A 20,178-nucleotide genomic window follows, 5' to 3' on the forward strand; every position below is an offset into this window, starting at 1 on the left:
GGATTGAAGTCCTTCCACGTTGAAATTTCGTCTGCCACATCACCAAGTTCCGTTTAATAGAAAAGGGTTCTCCTGACGGTTGGGCAGATTTATAGTATTTTTAAAATTTTTGAGGGTATAATTGTTGTTAACAAATATTAGGGTTATTGACGTTAAGATTTTTGCTAGTAAAGAATTTTATAAAGTCACGTTGTAAGTATAGATTCTGAACCAATAGAAATTCCTTCGTACAAACGTTTTGGTTGTCACAAGTAACAAACCCCTAAATAAATTATTAACCGAAGTATTAAAACATCGGGTCGTCCTCTCATGGAATTGCAGGGAGGTGTGTTCTTATTATTGGTTATGAGTTTTGTAAATTGGGGGTTTTGAGAATGAGGAATAAGTATGATAAATGACAAATAAAATAAATAAATGACTATAAAATAAACTCTTGGCAAGGTATGAGAAACTTGAAGTCCTATCCTAGTTATCCTTATCAATGATGATGAAAATTGAATCTTAATTCCACTTAGTTAACCTTTGCTAATGAAAGGGAAGGTCAAGTGACTAATTAAATTGATCTTCAAATCCAAGTTAATTCCTAGAAAAAGATTGGGATTATAGAAGTTCAAGCTAATTAGCAAAGATACCGATTATCGATCACGTTGAGTTTGATAACTCAATAGTTACTGATTTCTTAACCAAAGTCAGGAGTGTAGAAAGCTAAATTAAAACCATAATTATCTGGAATACCTCAAATAACATTCATTCAAAGCAGTCAAATCTAACATGGAAAATATTCACAAGCCAACTAGGCAACATAAATCAAACATAAATAAAAGCATTAAAGTATCTCAAAGTAGAAGAGAGGTCAAATTAAAGGAATATTGAACCTGGAGCTCAGAAGAAATTGTAAGTTGAAATAATAATAAATCCTAAATCCTTTAAGAGGAATCCTAATCCTAAATCCTAAGAGAGAGGAGAGAACCTCTCTCTCTAAAAACTACATCTAAAACCTAAAAGTGTGAATAATGAAAAGCCTGTTGAGTCTCTGCATGTTCCCTGTCTTTAATCTATGTTTATGGGACAAAAACTGGGTTGAAATGCGGCCCAGAATCTCTGCTAATGACTTTTGTAATTCTACAGATCACGCACGTCACGCGTCCGCGTCGTCCACGCGATCGCGTCACTTAGCGTTTTTCGTATCACGCGTGCGCGTCGTCCACGCTTTCGCGTCGTTCGTGCAGCTTCCAATCCGCGCGGTCGCGTCAGGCACGCGAACGCGTCACTCTGATTTCTTCCGTTTCGTGCAGTCGAGTGAGCCATGTGACCGCGTGACTTCTCGCTGGTCATCTCCTCAATTCCTTGTGTTCCTTCCATTTTTGCACGCTTCCTCTTTATTCTCTAAGCCATTCCTGCCCTATGAAGCCTGAAACACTTAACGCACAGATCAAGGCATCGAATGGTAATGAGAGAGGATTAAGATTAGCTAAATTAAGACCAAAGAAGCATGTTTTCAATCATAGAACTAAACTAGGAAGGAATTGTAAAATCATGCAAATCATATGAATAAGTGGGTGAAAAGCTTGATAAAACCACTAATTAAATACAATATAAACCATAAAATAGTGGTTTATCAACCTCCCCACACTTAATCATTAGCATGTCCTCATGCTAAGCTCAAGGAAACAAAATAAATGAGTAGGGAAAAAGCAAGACTCATGCAATTCAACCTATGAATGTGAATACAACTACATGTTAAAATGATTCTACCTACTTGGTGAAAAAGTAAATAAATTCTTCAAGAATAAATATGAACTGGATTTCACTAATTCAAATCACAAAATACAATATAAATAACTTGCAAGAAGAAGATAGCTCATGAAAGCAGGGAACATAGAATTAAGCACTGAACCCTTACTGGTAGTGTATATCATTCTAACTCTCAAGTGTCTAGGGTCAGTTCTCTCAATTCTCTACTAATCTTGCTTTCTATAGCTTGCTCTTCATCTAACAATCGACAAAAAATTTAATGCACCAATACACAAATCAAGAGGTCTTCTAAGGGTTGTAATGGGGTTAGGGTAAAGATAGGATTGTATTTGGCCAAGTGGACTAAAATCTGAATCCTTAATTAACATAAACTTTTCACCTAACTTAGGAAAATCCATGTAATCATAATATAGAATCAATAACTACCCATTAACTGCATTTACTATATATTTATGCATTCCAAGTTTTGAGTACAGTACATATGCATTGCTATTGCCATTTACTTTGGGGCATTTTGTCCCCTTTTTATTTTTCTGCTCTTTTTTTTAATATATTTTTTTTCAATGCATATGATTAAGGTTTTGAATGTATAAACATGTTCTTAACATTTTTCATATTTTCACACAAAGTCTAACATACTCAATTCTCAAACCAAATGTTTCCAAACCCACTTTTCCCCACACTTAATTCATGAGCATTCTCACTAGTCTAAGCTAATCAAGGATTCAAATTAAGGACATTATTGTTTTTCACTTAGAGTTAGTGATGAGCTAAAGTAAAGAACAAGGGGTAAAATAGGCTCAACATAGGTTTGCAAAGGATAATAAAAGGTAAGGCCATATGGGTATGTAAGCTCAGTGAAACAAGGCCTCAATCATATAAGTGCATGCATACATCAAATAATGGAAATATAGAATTAAGCAAGACAAAGATCACATTTTTAGAGAGAAAAACACACACCAAAAATAAAATATTGGTTGATAGAATGCAACCAATCAAATAGGCTCAAAATCTCACTGGATTTTGTGTGTTCTTAGCTCTAAACCATGTTCCAAAATAATATTTCTTCATACAAGTTTTTCAAAAAGTTTTATTCAAATTAGTGAAATACTATAAAAAGTTTCTTGAAAAAGAAAATATTACTTCAACCAAGTGGTAAAATATGCACAAATCAAGAAAATATGCAATTAAATATGCAAATGCAACAGTGAAAAACAAAAATTGGTGTGGAGAAGGGACTAACTTACCCGTGGAGATCGGTATCGACCTCCCCACACTTAAAGATTGTACCGTCCTCGGTGCATGCAAAGACGTACAGGTGGCGGGGATTGTGGTTCCTCAGCCAGTGCTCGTTGTAGAGTATTTCTCTTTACTCTTCCTGGTGGCCAGCCTGAAAAAGGGAGAAGAGAAAGGGACATGAAGTCAAAGGTATAGAGCAAGGGAGAGGGCAGTACGAGTAATAATCATGCCAAAATAAAGAAGAATGTCATTAACACATGGTCGCGACTCCATGTAATTAGGACAACAATGGAAGCAGGGCATGATAAATTGAGGCAATTAAATGCAAGATATTTATTGGCATGCTGGCAAAGGCATGAGTAGCGTAAATCAAGCATTAAAAGCCTTAATGTATTATTAGTCGTGAGAAACTAACAATAACGTTTGTATTGATAATTATATTTAATTAATAAAATAGTAAAGGGAATTTGTGAAAAGCAGGCATTGAATAGTAGAATAGAATAATGTAGAAAAGTGCATGATGCCATACGGGCTTTTTCACAAACACATAGCATGCATGGTAGATAAGGTATAGAAAGTATGAAATTGAACATGCAAGCACCCTTAAAAAAATAATATATAATTGTCAAGCAATATCTTAAAATCCACAAGCAAAATAAGGACCCAAATAAATTTTCAACACCAATTAAAAGAAAAAGAAAATGAAAATGAAAAGATTTAGATATGGGGAAGAAAAGATAAGATATTTGGCTGATCTGGAAAGTGGTGCAGCGCATGTGACGCGGACGCGTAGGGCACGCGTTCGCGCGGGTAGCACGTAGGTGAGGTGACGCGGGAGCGTCGGTCACGCGGACGCGTGACATGGTTTGTGCTAGTGGCGCAAGGGCAGCCTCGCGCTCGCACAACTCTCTGTTCGAAAATCATATTGCCACTTTTGAGGGTGACGCAATCGCGTGGATGGCCAAATTATGAAAATGGCGCGGACACGTAAGGCACGCATACGCGTGGCAAAGCTTGTGCTTCTAGCACGAGTCCAGCCCAATTCTAGCTCAAGTTTCGGCCATACAACCTTTTTACGTCGATTTTGAGGCACGCGTTCGTGTGGATGACGCGGACGCGTGGGAAGGCTATTTTGTTAATGGCGCGGACGCGTCAGCGACGCGGTCGCGTGGATTAAGTTGTGCCAAAGGCACGCCTCCAGCCACGCTTTCGCGTGACTCTCTGTTCAATTTATTTTCTTCCTAACGCACTTATGACGCGGACGCGTCGGTGACGCTGTCGCGTCGCGTACGTGTGTGTTTTTTTATATAGTATGCAGAATGCAAAATGCAATGAATGTTATGCAGAAATTCCAGGTTTAAACAAAATTTGAAAACAAAGCAAGATGGAAAGGGAACGATCATACCATGGTGGGTTGTCTCCCACCTAGCACTTTTAGTTAAAGTCCTTAAGTTGGACATTTGATGAGCTTCCTGTCATGGTGGCTTATGCTTGTACTGATCCAGGAATCTCCACCAATGTTTGGAATTCCAACAGCCTCCGGAGTCCCAAACGAGGCATGTAAAGCCCTTAGGTGAGTTCAAACAGGCTTCGAGGCTCCCGGGGTGTTGAATGTCAGAACAGACTCCAGGATCCCAAACTTTTCTTCTACACCCGTCTCTGTCTTGATCTGCATTTTTCCAGCTGGGTGGTGAGTAGTTTGAATTCTCACTACAGTGACCAAATAGCTTCCGAGATCTTTTCAATTGAGCTTGACACCAATCTTTGCACCTTAAATTGAAGTGCAAAGCCTCATTGAGTCTTGCATACCAGCGCTGAGTGCGAGTCATTTCCCTTTTGCTCTTAAAGCCGCAAAGAGCTCTAAGCTGGCCATCTGTTTCAAGTAAACCATATTCAAGTGGAAAAGTAAAGATAAAAACTAAGGATTTTACCCACTTGAGGTTTGTATTGGGTGGTAGTGGCCTTGGGATAGGTGTTTCCAGTGGTTTTGCAAGACTTACTCCCTTGTGGTCTTCAGTGAATTCCTCCACTTCTTGGAAATTTTATTCCAATTCAACCATGTCTTGATCAAGGTCACCGATATCTTCTTCATCACTCGAGTCATAAATAGGAGGTTGAGAGAAGTCGACCTCAGCATCATCTTTATATTCACTTGGGGAAGATTCTTCTGTCTCAAAGAATTCACTTGCGGATGCAAGTTCGTTACTAAGAGAACTTGGCTTGTGATAATCATCATCAAGGAAACTTGTATCCTGGGTTATTCCATCCAGTTCTTCGTAAGATATCTGCATTGGGGGCTACGCAACATCCTCTTTAGCATCAACTGTAACATCCTTGACGGAATTCTCCACAACTCTGGCTTCCTGCGGAGGTTCAGCATCTCCTAAATCTTCAACAAACTCTTCTTCTTCTACAATGACACGTCCTTTACTTGTTCCAGCACGAAGTTATGCTCTATACTGTCCACTGGAGCTTCTCGTGTCTTCTTCACAATACATTCTTCATTAGATTCTCCACATGAAGCCATGGGAGTCTATTGAGTGACTGAACATCTGGAAGATAATTGATTTATTGCTTACTCCAGATGATGGAGGGTTGCATTGAATTGGTTTACTGATTTTTCGAAGCGAACCTGTGATTCTTGGTTTGATGGATATGGACATGATGCATAGGGGAGTGGTGGTTCTTGGGAGTAATTGGATTGGTGTTAGGGTGGATAAGGATCATGTGGTAGTGAATGGTGAAAAGAAGCTTGTGAGTGTGGTGGGTCGAAGTTATGTCGAGAGGATGATCTCTGAGCATAGAGTGGGGCTTGTTGGCAGCTACAAGGCGGTCCACCGAATCTATCAGTTGGGTATGCATTGTAGAATGGTCTTTGTCCAAGATATCTAGGATGATGTTGTTGCCTAAAGGGGTGATCAGATCCTTGTGGCTCTATCCATCTTTGATTGCTTAGACCTTGATGCATAGTCCTGTTATAGCTTCCATTCCTTGCAACAAAATTAGAACCAAACTCAAAGCGAGGGGGTGAGAATTCATAGTAGCTATCAGAAATAAGAGGGAAGAGAGAAAACAAACAAACAAGTAAAAGAAAAATATATTTTTTTTGAAAAATATTTACAATAACCAATAATAAGGCACACGTTTGCAATTCCCTGGCAACGGCGCCATTTTGCCTTTAAGATTTTTGCTAGTAAAGAATTTTATAAAGTCGCGTTGTAAGTATAGATTCTGAACCAACAGAAATCCCTTCGTACAAACGTTTTGGTTGTCATAAGTAACAAACACCTAAATAAATTGATAACCGAAGTATTTAAACCTCGGGTCGTCTTCTCAAAGAATTGCAGGGAGGTGTGTTCTTATTATTGGTTATGAGTTTTGTAAATTGGGAGTTTTGAGAATGAGGAATAAGTATGATAAATGACAAATAAAATAAATAAATGACTGTAAAATAAACTCTTGGCAAGGTATGAGAAACTTGAAGTCCTATCCTAGTTATCCTTATCAATGATGATGAAAATTGAATCTTAATTCCACTTAGTTAACCTTTTCTAATGCAAGGGAAGGTCAAGTGACTAATTAAGTTGATATTCAAATCCTAGTTAATTCCTAGAAAAAGATTGGGATTATAGAAATTCAAGCTAATTAGCAAAGATAGCGATTATCGATCACGTTGAGTTTGATAACTCAAGAGTTACTGATTTCTTAACCAAAGCCAGGAGTGTAGAAAGCTAAATTAAAATCATAATTATCTGGAATACCTCAAATAACATTCATTCAAAGCAGTCAAATCTAACATGAAAAATATTCACAAGCCAATTGGACAATATAAATCAAACATAAATAAAAGCATTAAAGTATCTCAAAGTAGAAGAGAGGTCAAATTAAAGGAATATTGAACCTGGAGCTCAGAAGAAATTGTAAGTTGAAATAATAATAAATCCTAAATCCTTTAAGAGGAATCCTAATCCTAAATCCTAAGAGAGAGGAGAGAACCTCTCTCTCTAAAAACTACATCTAAAACCTAAAATTGTGAATAATGAAAAGCCTGTTGAGTCTCTGCATGTTCCCTGACTTTAATCTGTGTTTTTGGGCCGAAACCTGGGTTAAAATGCGGCCCAGAATCTCTGCCAGCGACTTTTGTAATTCTGCAGATCGCGCACGTCACGTGTCCGCGTCGTCGACGCGATCGCGTCACTTAGCGTTTTTCGTATCACGCGTGCACGTCGTCCACGCATTCGCGTCGTTCGTGCAGCTTCCAATCTGTGCGGTCACGTCAGGCACGCGAACGCATCACTCTGATTTCTTCTGTTTCGCGTGGTTGCGTGAGCCATGCGACCGCGTGACTTCTCACTGGTCATCTCCTCAATTCCTTGTGTTCCTTTTATTTTTGCACGCTTCCTCTTCATTCTCTAAGCCATTCCTGCCCTGTGAAGCCTGAAACACTTAACGCATAGATCAAGGCATCGAATGGTAATAAGAGAGGATTAAGATTAGCTAAATGAAGACCAAAGAAGCATGTTTTCAATCATAGAACTAAACTAGGAAGGAATTGTAAAATCATGCAAATCCTATGAATAAGTGGGTGAAAAGCTTGATAAAACCACTCAATTAAATACAATATAAACCATAAAATAGTGGTTTATCAGTTATTATTGTCAGCATTTTACAAATTTGGGGGCATAATTGGTAATTTACTCTTTAATTTATGTATGGATTTATAATTTAAGAATCGTTTTTGCTCTTTATTTTATGAATTTGGGTGGAACGGAAGTATGACCCTCTTTCTATTTGAGTTCTTGTAAAACTTGGAAAAGCTCTTTACTTGAACAACAGCCTGAAAACATATTCTCCTAAATTTTAATTATCTGGATTTAACGGGATACGTGACATATAATCCTTTTATTTTTGGGTAATTAGAGTTTTTGTGGCATATAAACTGGAATTTGATCATGCAGCTTCTAATTGGAATTAATTGACCAAGGAATTAGCAGTTAATGAATTTTAGAGGAGACTAGAAAGGTCTAAGGAATTAGGGTCTAATCACATATAGTTTGCCATAAATTAAATCCTACATGATTAAAATAGTTAGCAAGAAAAGTTAATCCGGAAAAATAGATAACTCTGAAGCCTTAACTGTTTTCTCCATATTTATTCCCAACTCATTGCTGCTTGCTTTCTGAAATTCTTAATTTACTGTTTAATGCTCTTTGAATACCAAAACACTCTTTTCTGTTTGTCTAACTAGCCAATCACTTAACCATTGTTGCTTAGTCCATCAATCCTCTTGGGATCGACCCTTACTCACGTAAGGTATTACTTGGTACGACCCGGTGCACTTGTCGGTTAGTCTATGGACTTTAAATTCCACACCAGAACACCAAACTTAAAGTGTCGCTTGTCTCCAAGCAACCAAAAACAAAGTAGAATTAAAAAGAAGATAAGGATACAATGAAGCTCAGAGTTCTCAATGAAGCTCAGATTCAATTAGATGAGCGAGACTAGTAGTTTTTTGCTTCTGAATAGTTTTGGCATCTCACTTTCCATTGAAGCTCAGAATAATTGGCATCTTTTGGAACTTAGAATCCAGATGATATTATTGATTCTCCTGGTTCATTTCTTTTGTATTTTGGAACACAGCTTCTTTTGACTCTTGGCCGTGACCCTAAGCGCTTTGTTTTCCAGTATTACCACCAAATCGGATACATAAACGCCACAGACACTTAACTGGGTGAACCCTTTCGCATTGTGATTCATCATTGCTAGAATCCCTAGCCAGTGGTTTTCAGAGCTCTTAAGCACACTCTTTTCTTTGGATCACGACTTTAACTGCTCAGTCTCAAGCTTTTCACTTGACACCTTCACACCACAAGCATGTAGTTAGAGTAGCATCTCATTTGAACTATTTAGGCTAAGATTTTATTTCCTTCAAGCCCTCCTAACCATTGATGCTCAAAGCCTTGGATCCTTGCTCTTGCCTTTTAGTTTAAAGAGATATTGGCTTTTTGCTCTTGCCTTTTTGGTTTAAAGAGCTATTGGCTTGTTCTTTTTCTGCTTGCTTTTTTTTCGCATATGCATATATATATATACTTTTATTGCTTTTTGCTATTTTTTCTTACTTCAAGAATCAATTTTTGGATTTTTCAGATTACCAATAACACTTCACTTTCATCATCATTCTTTCAGGAGCCAACATTCTTAACTCCAATATCAAATATGCATGTTTATTCATGCATTTAGAAAATAAAAGCAATGCCACCACATCACGTAATTGAACTATTCCTAATATAAAACTCGAAATTCATGCATCTTACTTCTCTTTTTCAATTAAAATTTTCTTTTAAACAAGGTGAGAGATGCATGGAATATTTCATAACCTTAAGACATAAATAAAGATGATCATGCACTAGAAACAAATAATAAGATAAAATACATGGAAAACAAAAAAATAACATAGGCAACAGGGGATAAGGGAACGAATCAACCTCAGTGATGGCGGCTACTACTCCTTCTGGAGGATCCAAATGGAGTGCTTAATTTCTTCTATGTCACGCCCCTGCCTCTATTGTTCTTCCCTCATAACTCTTTGATCTTTTCTCATGGCCATTTGATCTTCTCTTAATTCATAGAGGATGGTGGAATGCTCTTGTTGTCCTATCCTCAACTGGTCCATGTTAGAGCTTAATTCTCCTATAGTAGTATGCAATTGGTCCCAATAGCCTTGGGGAGGAAAATGCATCCCTTGAGGCATCTCAGGAATTTCTTGTTGAGGTTTCTCTTTACGCTCTTGTTGAGGTACATGTGTAGGCTCTCTGGTTTGCTCCATCCTTCTTTTAGTGGTGGGCTTGTCCTCCTCAATGAAAATGTCTCCTTCTATGATAATTTCAACTGAATTGTATAGATGACAAATAAGGTGAGGGAATGCCAGCCTTGCTAAGGTGGAAGGTTTTTCAGCTTTCTTATATAATTCTTGAGGTATTACCTCATGTACCTCCACCTTACTCCCAATCATGATGCAATGAATCATGATGGCTCTGTCAATAGTCACTTCTGACCGATTGATAGTAGGGATGACTGAGTGTTGGTTAAATTCCAACCATTCTCTAGCTATGGGCTTGAGGTCAAGCCTTCTCAGTTGGATAGGCTTGCCCTTCTTCCACTGAGCTCCTTCCACATAAATGTCTTAAAGGACTTGGTCCAGCCTTTGACCAAAATTGACTCTCCTAGTGTAAGGATATGGGTCTCCTTGCATTATTAGCAAATGGTGCGCCAACCTTACACTTTCCGGACTGAAATCCAAGGGTCGCCCTCGAACCATGGTATGCCAATTTTTGAGACTTGGGTTCACGCTTGTATCATGGTTTTTCATGACCCATGCATTGGCATAGAACTCTTGTACCATTAATATTCTAACGTCCGGAATAGGATTGGTTAGGACTTTCCAAACTCTCCTCCCGATTTCTCTTCGAATCTCCGGGTACTCATTCTTTTTTAAGCCTAAAGGGGACTTCAGGAATCACCCTCTTCTTTGCCACTACTTCATAGAAGTGGTCTTGTTGAGCTTTGGTAATGAATCTTTCCATCTCTCAAGATTTGGAGGTGGAAGCAACTACTTTTCCTTTCCTCTTTCTAGAGGATTCTCTGACTTTGGGTGCCATAAGTGTGAATGGAAAGAAAAAAGCGAGGCTTTTCCAATACCAAACTTAAAAGCTTTGCTCGTCCTCGAGTAAAATATGAAGAAAAGAGTAGAAGAAGAAGAGAATAGAGGAGATGAAGGGAGAAAGGATGATTCGGCCAAGTGGGGCTTTAGTGTATGAATGGTGTGTGTATGAAGGGTAGAAAGAATGGGTATTTATAGGGGTGGGATAGGGTAGGATTCGAATGAATGGGTGGGAATTGGATGGGAAATTTTGAATTTAAAGTGGGTAGGGGTTGGTAGGATTTATGATGGTTTTGGGAAGAGATATGGATGTGATTGGGTTAGGGTTTATAGGGAAGAGTATGTGGGGAAGAGTGAAAGTAAGAGAGAGAAGAAAGTGGGGTAAATGGAGATTCTGTGGAACCCACTGATCTTAAGAAGCTAGGGAATTCGAGTTCCCTGCCCCCATGTGGGCATTGAACGCCCAGCTCTTGCTCCTGGCTGGCGTTCAATGCCAACAATGTGCCTCTCATTGGGCGTTGAATGCCCATTGGGGTGTTCCTACCTGGCGTTCAACGCTAGCTATGTGCTCCTTGGCTGGCATTCAATGCCAGGTTCATGCTCCCTAGCTGGCGTTCAATGCCAGCAACGTGTTCCCTAGCCGGCGTTCAATGCCAGCAATGCTCCTCTTCATGGGCGTTGAACGCCCACTCTAGCGCCCTGTCTAGCGTTCAACGCCAGCAAGGTACTTGCTCCAAAGTGTTCTATTTCCAGCTCTAGCTGTTTTTGTTTCTGTTCTAACTACTGCACATGATCATAAACTTAAACAAATATGAAAATTAAACTTATATAACAGAAGTAAACTTAATGAAAAATAGGAATAACTTTAATTATGGTTGGGTTGCCTCCCAACAAGTGCTTCTTTAACGTCACTAGCTTGATGGTTAACTCCTTAAAAGATGGATAGGGGCTCAGAATTTTACCCCTTACAGTGAACTTCCTGCCTGTGCTCTCGTGAATGAGCTCCACATGCTCTAGAGACATGATCTTATTCACTGCATGTGGAATGACTGGGTTTTCAATGAAGACAACTCTCATGCCAAGTGAGAGGCCTTCAGTGGGGATTTTCTTATCCCTCCAGTATTTAGGTACTTTCTTCTTAGTACCTTTATTCTTAATGATTAATGATGGCTGCCCAACACAAACTTAGAAATAGTGTCTGGGGGCTCTATATAACTTTGCACTGAGAAAGGGTTGGAACACTAAGTATCACACAACTATCTCTCTTTTGTCAGAGGGAGAGTCAAGGTTAAACATCTTAAACAAGATATGGTCCTCCTGTAACTGTAGAATCAGCTCTCCATTTGCCACATCAATGATGGCAGTGGCTTGGAAGGGTCTTCCAAGGATAATGGATTCATCCTCTTCCTTCCTAGTATCCAAGATTATGAAATCTGCAAGGATATAAAGGTTCTCAACCTTTACTAAGATATCCTCTACCAGTCCAAAAGCCTTTGTCATGGACTTGTCTGCCATCTCTAGTGAGATTCTTATAGCTTATACCTCAAAAATTTCCAACCTCTCCATTATAGAGAGAGGCATGAGGTTTATGTTTGACCCTAGGTCACACAGAGCCTTATCAAAGGTCATGGTACCTATTAGGGGTGTTCGTGGTGCAGTTTGGTTCAGTTTTTAAGAGAAATGTCATCCAATCCGATCGTCTAATTAAACTGCAGTTCGGTTTGGTTCGGTTTTTTTTGTCAAAACCATCCGAACCAAACCAAACTAATTAAAATCGATTTGGTTTGGTTCGGTTTGTTTGGTTTTTTCAATCAATTAAAAAATACTACAATACTATTTCACAAAGTCTTATACATTAAAATCGACAAACATGAATACACAATTGAAATCAACAATCAGGTGTCACCTATTTGAACTGACATCAAACTTACTAAACAAATACATTAAACAACAAAATCAATTTACAAGCAATTTACAAAATCAAGATCTTGTTTACAAAATCAAGATCCTGTTTACAAAATCAAGCAATTCACAAATTCATTAACCAAGCAGCAACAATACCAACAATAAAGTAATTCAACAATAATTCAGTAATTCAAAACCTCCAACACTTGATCCAAAACCTCCAGCACTTGATAAATCATACTAAATCACTTCAAAACTCAAAAGTAATTCAGTAATTCAATAGAACAGCAAAACAAACAAAACAGAAGCAGTTTCAATAATTCAACAGAACAACCAGCAAGGCAGCAACAATGAAATAAACAAGTCAACAACCAGCATCAATCCATCAAATATACGTTATTGGCTCCTATTTTGTGCTTTATTGTCATCAAAATGCAGTGAAGAGGATTTGCATATCTCTGGATGCATCATATACCTATCATGATAAAAAAAATCAAGAAAAGGATTCAGCTTCATAAAACAGGACAATGTAAAATTATAGTCATCTTTGCCTAACAAAAAATAAGCCATAAATTAGAACAACACTAAAATTAAAATAACATAAATTAGAACACCAAACCACAAACTCAAATTAAATAATTAAATAGAGAACACTATAAACTTAGATAATAAAAATAAGAACACAGAACACATTTTCAAACAGAAATGATCAAACAGAACTTACCAAAGCTGCAAGAACAAATTAGAAAGAACAGAACCAATAATCCGAAACCAAAAATCATATAGTAAAATAAAAATAGAACCAATTATTAAAACAGAACTAAGAACAACAAATTAGATCCAAAAAAATTAGAACAAATAATTTACCTGAAAACTAAGAGGCATCCCCATTCTAGATGCAGAGGAATGGCTACTGCGATGACTGCAACGCGAGGACGACAGTGGCTACGAACTCGCGAAGGACGACGAACGACGGCTCTGGTGCGTGGAGTAGACGACGTGCTGCTGGAAGAGGTGGTGTGTGGAGGACGCCGGGAAGAGAGAACTGCTATGACAAAGGGAGAGGGAGAGAAAAGAGCCGCACCGCCGCGATGGTGCTGTCTGACAGCATTGACAGCGGGGAAGGGGGAGGAGTTTTCGACGCTGAGAGGTAGTGAGAGCTCAGAGGATTGGAGACTAGAGAGAGGCTAAGCGGAGTTAGGGTTACTGGTGGGAGGGGCTGGGAGGCGCTATTCGGCGGGGCTGAGAGGGGCTACTGGGAAGGGCTGGGAGGCACTATTCGGCGAGGCTGGAAGGGGCTACTAGGAGGTGCTATTTGGCGGGGATGAAAGGGGCTGGAGGCGCTGTTTTGCAGGGATGGGAGGGGCTGCTGGGAGGTCAGGGTAATGGGGTTTCTTTTGAGAGTTTTGGCTGCGGGGAGATGTGGGGGTGGGGGTAATGGGGAAGCTAGGTTATCTGATGGGGGTGGGGACGTGGGCCGTGGGGTAATGGGCTATTGGGCTTCCTAGTGGGTTGGGTTAACTAATGGGTTTTTTAATGGTTTTTTAGTTACCGGTTCGGTTTGGTTCGGTTAGGATTTTCAATGTCAGAACCAAAAACCGAACCGAACCACATAAAAAATAGCAAAACATGATTTTTTTGGTTTTTTCAGTTTTCGGTTAATTCAGTTCTCGGTTTTATTAGTTCGGTTGATCGGTTTTGTTCGGTCCAGATCGATTTTGAACACCCCTAGTACCTATAGTGTAAGGAATTAAAAAGCGTTTGGGATCTGGCTTCTTCTGAGGTAACTTCTGCTCAACTAGGGCATTGAGTTCCTTGGTAAGCATTGGAGGTTCTTCCTCTAATGTCTCTGTGCCAAATAGCTTGGCATTCAACTTCATCATAATTTCTAGGTACCGAGCAACTTGCTCTTCCCAGTTTTCCCTTCCTCATCAGAGGAGGAGTACTCTTCAGATTCTAAAATTTTTAACCAAGCATTCAAGAGAACTTCAATGGGTTCCTCATGAACCTTTGGTTCCATTAGTTCTTCAATAGGAGAGTTCTCAGTGGGCTTGAGGCACCCAACTACTCCTATTGTGGCATTCAATGTCAGGACTTGTGCTTCTTTGGGCGTTGAACGCCTAGCTTGTGTCCCTTTACTGGCATTCAACGCCAGATGTTGTGTCCCGCCCAGTAAGGACCTTCTTTCTGGAATTCAACAACAGTGATGGCTCTCCTTTTGGCATTGAACGCCCAGTAAAGACCTTCTTACTGGCATTCAATGCCATTGATGGCTCCACTTTGGGCATTGAACGCCGAGTAAGGACTCCCTTACTGGCGTTCAATGCTATGAATGGTGCTTCTATGGGCGTTGAATGCTCAGTAAAGACTTTCTTACTGGCGTTCAACTCCATTGCATCCTCTTCAGATTCGGCCTCAGTTTCTACAAGGATGGCCTTGTACTCTTCTCTTGGGTTAACCTCAATGTTACTTGGAAGAGTATTAGGAGGAGTCTCAGGGATTCTCTTGCTCATTTGACCAATTCGTAACTCCAGATTTCTGATGGAGGACCTAGTTTCTACTATGAAACTGTGAGTGGTATTAGAGAGTTCAGAGACTATGGTTGCTAAATCAGAAAGGCTCTGCTTAGAAGTCTCCATCTGTTACTGAGAAGATGGAAATTGTGGTCTATTGTTGAACCTATTTTGGGTTCTTCCACCTTGATTATTGTTGAAGCCTTGCTAAGGCTTCTGTTGTTCCTTCCATGAAAGGTTAGGATGATTCCTCCATGAGGAGTTGTAGGTGTTACCATAAGGTTCTCCCATATAATTCACCTCTTCCATTATGAGTTGATCTGGATCATAAGCATTTCCATCATAGGAGGTGTCTTGAGTGCTGATAGTTGCAGCTTGCACTCCAGTCAAATGCTGAGAGATCGTATTGACTTGCTGGGTCAATATCTTGTTCTAAGCCAATATAGCATTCAGAGTGTCAACCTCTAGAACTCTTTTCCTCTGAGCTACCTCATTAAACACAGGGTTTCTCTCAGAAGTGTACATGAATTGGTTGTTTGCAACTATTTCAATGAGTTCTTGCGCCTCTGTAGGCGTCTTCTTCAAGTGGAGTGATCCACCAGTAGAATGGTCCAATGACATCTTAGACACCTCAGATAGATGTTAAACCCCAATTTTGTGGTTTATCTTATGTTGAATTCAGGAGATTTTATCAACTTTTCTCACATTTATTTAAAGAAATAGCATGGTTTTACGAATTGCTCCTAATTTGTGCTTAAGAGTAAAAACACATTTTTAGGCCTTTAAATTGCTAATTTTAATTCACTTTAATTCTATTCGATGCCTTGATATGTTTGTTGAGTGATTTCAAGTTCATAAGGCAAGGATTGGATGGAAGGAGTGAAAACAAAATCATGCAAAATGGAGAATTCATGAAGAAATGAGGATTTGTAGAAATCTGCCAAGTGACACGTATACGTGGCCCATGCTTACATGTGGGAAGGACATCTGCCAAATGACACGTATACGTGGCCCACGCGTGCACGTGGGAAGGAAATTTTCCAGGCGACGCGTACGCGTGACAAGCAGCACGTGACCAACTTAACAGAAAATGCTGGGGGCGATTTCTGGACCTGCTGAAGCCCAGTCCAACTCATTTCTGATGCTTTTGAACCCAAGGATGGCAAGGGAATTGGTGGGGAGACTCATAGTTTAGTTTTCATCATGTTGTAGGTAGAATTCTAGAGAGAGAAGCTCTCTCTTCTCTCTAGAATTTAGGGTAGTTTAGGTTTAATTTTCTTAGATCCAACTTTCAATTCTTGTTTTGATTTAGTTTTCCCTTTTAATTTCTTGTTGTTACATCTTTACTCTTCTAGTTTTACTTGTTGATTTCTTATTTTGTTGCTTTTATGTTTATGAACTCTTGTTGATTTCAATTTTCTTTGATGCAGTTTTATGTTTCCATGTCTCTTTTATGTTTATCTTAGATGTTATTGTTGATTTCTTCCTTATGTTAGTTATGGGTTTTCATTAATTCTTGTATTTTGTGAGGTTTACTTTTATTGCACTATAGGTGTTTGATAAAATATTTTTATTAGTTTTTGAGTAGTTTTCATTACTCTTGGCCTAGGCTAAGGGAATTGAGTGACCTTGAGTCGTTGGGGCTCATTGAATTGGTGATTTGAGAACCCTTAGTGATCAATTTGATAACCATTGACACTAGCCTACTACTAAGTCAATTAGTAGCTAGGTTAGGACTTATGGATTGATAATGATCAAGCCTATTTGATGTACTTCAAGCATTGAGGTAGACATTATACTTACATCAAGCATAATAGTATACTAAAGGGGTTGGTCCCTCATAATTGTCAATAAAAGGTTTGTAGACAAGGATGGTGATCTCAATTCCTATGTCCTAGCCAAGAGTTTTTTCCTTTCCTTTATTAGTTAATTGTCATTTACTTTCTTGCATTTATATTTTCTTGCCAATTACAAATCAAATCCCCTTGTTCTTCATAGCCAATAATTAATCACTTCAATGAAATTCCTTGTGAGACGACCCAAGATTTGAATACTTCGGTTAATTTTTATTGGGGTTTGTACTTGTGACAACCAAAAGAACTTTTAAAATTTGATGTGAGAGTTATTAGTCGGTTTGGAGCTATGCTTACAATGAAGTTCTATTTTTATAAGAGAAATACTAGACCAACAATAATTCTTTTTATTAATAGACCATCATAGAAAATACCTAGGATAGACCATTTTGAGAACATGTCAGGAGGACATCTCCTGATCAGTTGCTTATATCTTTCCCAAGCTTCATAGAGGGATTCACCCTCTTTTTGTCTGAAGGTTTGAACTTCCACCCTGAGCTTTCTCATCTTTTGAGGTGGAAAGAACATGGCTAAGAATGTATTGACCAACTTTTTCCAACAGTCTAGGCTTTCCTTAGGTTGAGAGTTGGTACACAAAATCGTGATACATAACTTCGTGCAGCTGACCAGCAAGTGCACTGGGTCGTCCAAGTAATACCTTACGTGAGTAAGGGTTGATTCCACGGAGATTGTCGGCTTAAAGCAAGTTATGGTCATCTTGTAGATCTCAGTCAGGCGGATTCAAATGGTTATGGGGTTTTGATAATTAAAAGAACGAAATAGAACATAAAATAGGATAGAAATACTTATGCAATTCATTGGTGGGAATTTCAGATAAGCGTATGAAGATGCTTTGTTCCCTCTGAGGCTCTGCTTTCCTATTGCCTTCATCCAATCATTCATACTCCTTTCCATGGCAAGCTATATGTAGGTGGATCACCATTGTCAATGGCTACCATCCATCCTCTCAGTGAAAATGGTCCTTTACAGTTTCCCGCATGGCTAATCAGCTGTCGATTCTCGATCGTGTCGGAATAAGATCCATTGATCCTTTTGCGCACTATCACTGCACCCCACATTCACGAGTTTGAAGCTCGTCATAGTCATCCCATCCCAAATCCTACTCGGAATATCACAGACAAGGTTTAGACTTTCCAGATCTCAAGAATACTGCCAATTGATTCTAGCTTATACCACGAAGACTCTGATCGCACGAAATGGAAGCTCTGTTGTCAGGAGAGGCAACCATGCGTTGTGAACCAGGAGGCCAAGAAATACACACTCAAGCTCTCACAGATAGAACGGAGGTGGTTATCAGGCACACGTTCATAAGGGAGGATGATGATGAGTGTCACAGATTATCACATCCATCAGGTTGAAGTACGAGTGAATATCTTAGAACAAGAATAAGCTTGAATTGAATAGAAAATAGTAGTAATTGCATTAATTCATGAGGAACAGCAGAGCTCCACACCTTAATCTATGATGTGTAAAAACTCCACCGTTGAAAATACATAAGAACAAGGTCTAGGCACGGCCATTTGGCCATGCCTCCCAAATAGCATGAAACAAATGAAAAAGGGTTCAAAGACCCGATCCCAAGATCAAAGATGATCAAAAGAGGAAAATACAATAGTAAAAGGTCCTATTTATAGAGAACTAGTAACCTAGGGTTTACAGAAATAGGTAAATGATGTAAAAATCTACTTCTGGGGCCCACTTGGTGTGTGCTTGGGCTGAACATTGAAGCTTTCACGTGCATAGGCTTTTCTTGGAGTTAAACGCCAGCTTTGGTGCCAGTTTGGGCGTTTTACGCCAGAATTTTTATGCTGACTTGGAACACCAATTTGGGCCATCAAATCTCGGGCAAAGTGTAGACAATTATATATTGCTGGAAAGCCCAAGATGTCTACTTTTCAACGCAATTGAGAGCGCGCCAATAAGACTTCTGTAGCTCCAGAAAATTCATTTCGAGTGCAGGGAGGTTAGAATCCAACAGCATCTGCAGTCCTTTTTCAGCCTCTGAATCAGATTTTTGCTCAGGTCCCTCAATTTCAGCCAGAAAATACCTAAAATCACAAAAAACACACAACCTCATAGTAAAGTCCAGAAATGTGATTTTTGCATAAAAACTAATAATTATATACTAAAAAATAACTAAATCAAACTAAAAACTACCTAAAAACAATGCTAAAAAGCGTATAAATTATCATTAAGAATTTTGATAGCTTTATTTTCTTTTCCACTTAATTTTCGAAAAAAAAACCAAAAATATTTTATGTTTCTTATTGAGACACTAGTCTCATTTTAAGTTTGGTGTCAATTGCATGTTTCTATTCTTCTTGCATTCATGCATGTGTCTTCATTAATCTTCAAGTTGTTCTTGATGATTTCCTTGTTCTGATCTTTAAATTCTCTTGTCTTGAGTGTTTTGTTGTTTTTCATATGCATTCTCAATTTGTTAGTATCAGTAGTATACAAACTGCTAAGTTTGGTGTCTTGCATGCATTGTTATTTAATTTTAGTTGCATTTTGATTATTCCTCATTATTAAAAATCCAAAAAAATTTTAATTTGTGTCTTTTCAAGTCAATAATACAGAGAATTGAAGATTCAGAACATATAGCAGAGGAATTATACCGAAAAAGCTGGACGTTCAAAACGCCCAGTGAAGAAGGAAAACTAGCGTTTAAACGCCAGCCAGGGTGCCTGGTTGGGCGTTTAACGCCCAAAAGGGTAGAGCTTTGGGCGTTAAACGCCAGAATGGATACCATTCTGGGCGTTTAACGCCAGGATAGCACAAGAGGGAAGATTTTGTTTTTAATGCCAATTTTTCAAAATCAATTTCTTTCCATTTTCAAAAATACTTGCTATCAATTAATGATTTGATTCAACATTTCAAGTATGTTGCCTTTTCTGTTGAGAAAGGTTTAATGTTTGAATCATATCTTTTCTTGTCAGCCAAGTCATTAATTTTCAAAATCAAATCTTTTTAAATTGTTTTTCAAATCATATCTTCTCAATCATATCTTTTTAATCATATCTTCTTAAATCACATCTTTTTCAAAATAGTTTTCAATCATATCTTTTTAATTTCTAATTTCAAAATCTTTTTCAAAAATCACTTGATTTCTTTTTTCACTCTTAATTTTCGAAAATCAATTAGTATTTTTTTCAAAATGTTTTTAAAATCTCTTACTTAATTTTCGAAAATTTCTTCCCCTCTTCTCACATCCTTCTATTTATGGACTAAC

At 38.6% G+C, this 20,178-nt stretch overlaps 1 non-coding gene across 1 annotated transcript; it reads left to right on the plus strand.

Moving 5' to 3' along the window:
• The first annotated feature begins 17,322 nt into the window (after nucleotides 1-17,322).
• Nucleotides 17,323-17,426, plus strand: LOC127743233 (small nucleolar RNA R71). The gene has a single exon (XR_008004617.1). It is a non-coding gene; the product is annotated as a small nucleolar RNA R71 (small nucleolar RNA).
• The last annotated feature ends 2,752 nt before the right edge of the window (nucleotides 17,427-20,178 follow it).

The sequence above is a fragment of the Arachis duranensis genome, chromosome 1 (genome assembly GCF_000817695.3).
Source record: "Arachis duranensis cultivar V14167 chromosome 1, aradu.V14167.gnm2.J7QH, whole genome shotgun sequence".
Taxonomy (NCBI): domain Eukaryota; kingdom Viridiplantae; phylum Streptophyta; class Magnoliopsida; order Fabales; family Fabaceae; genus Arachis; species Arachis duranensis.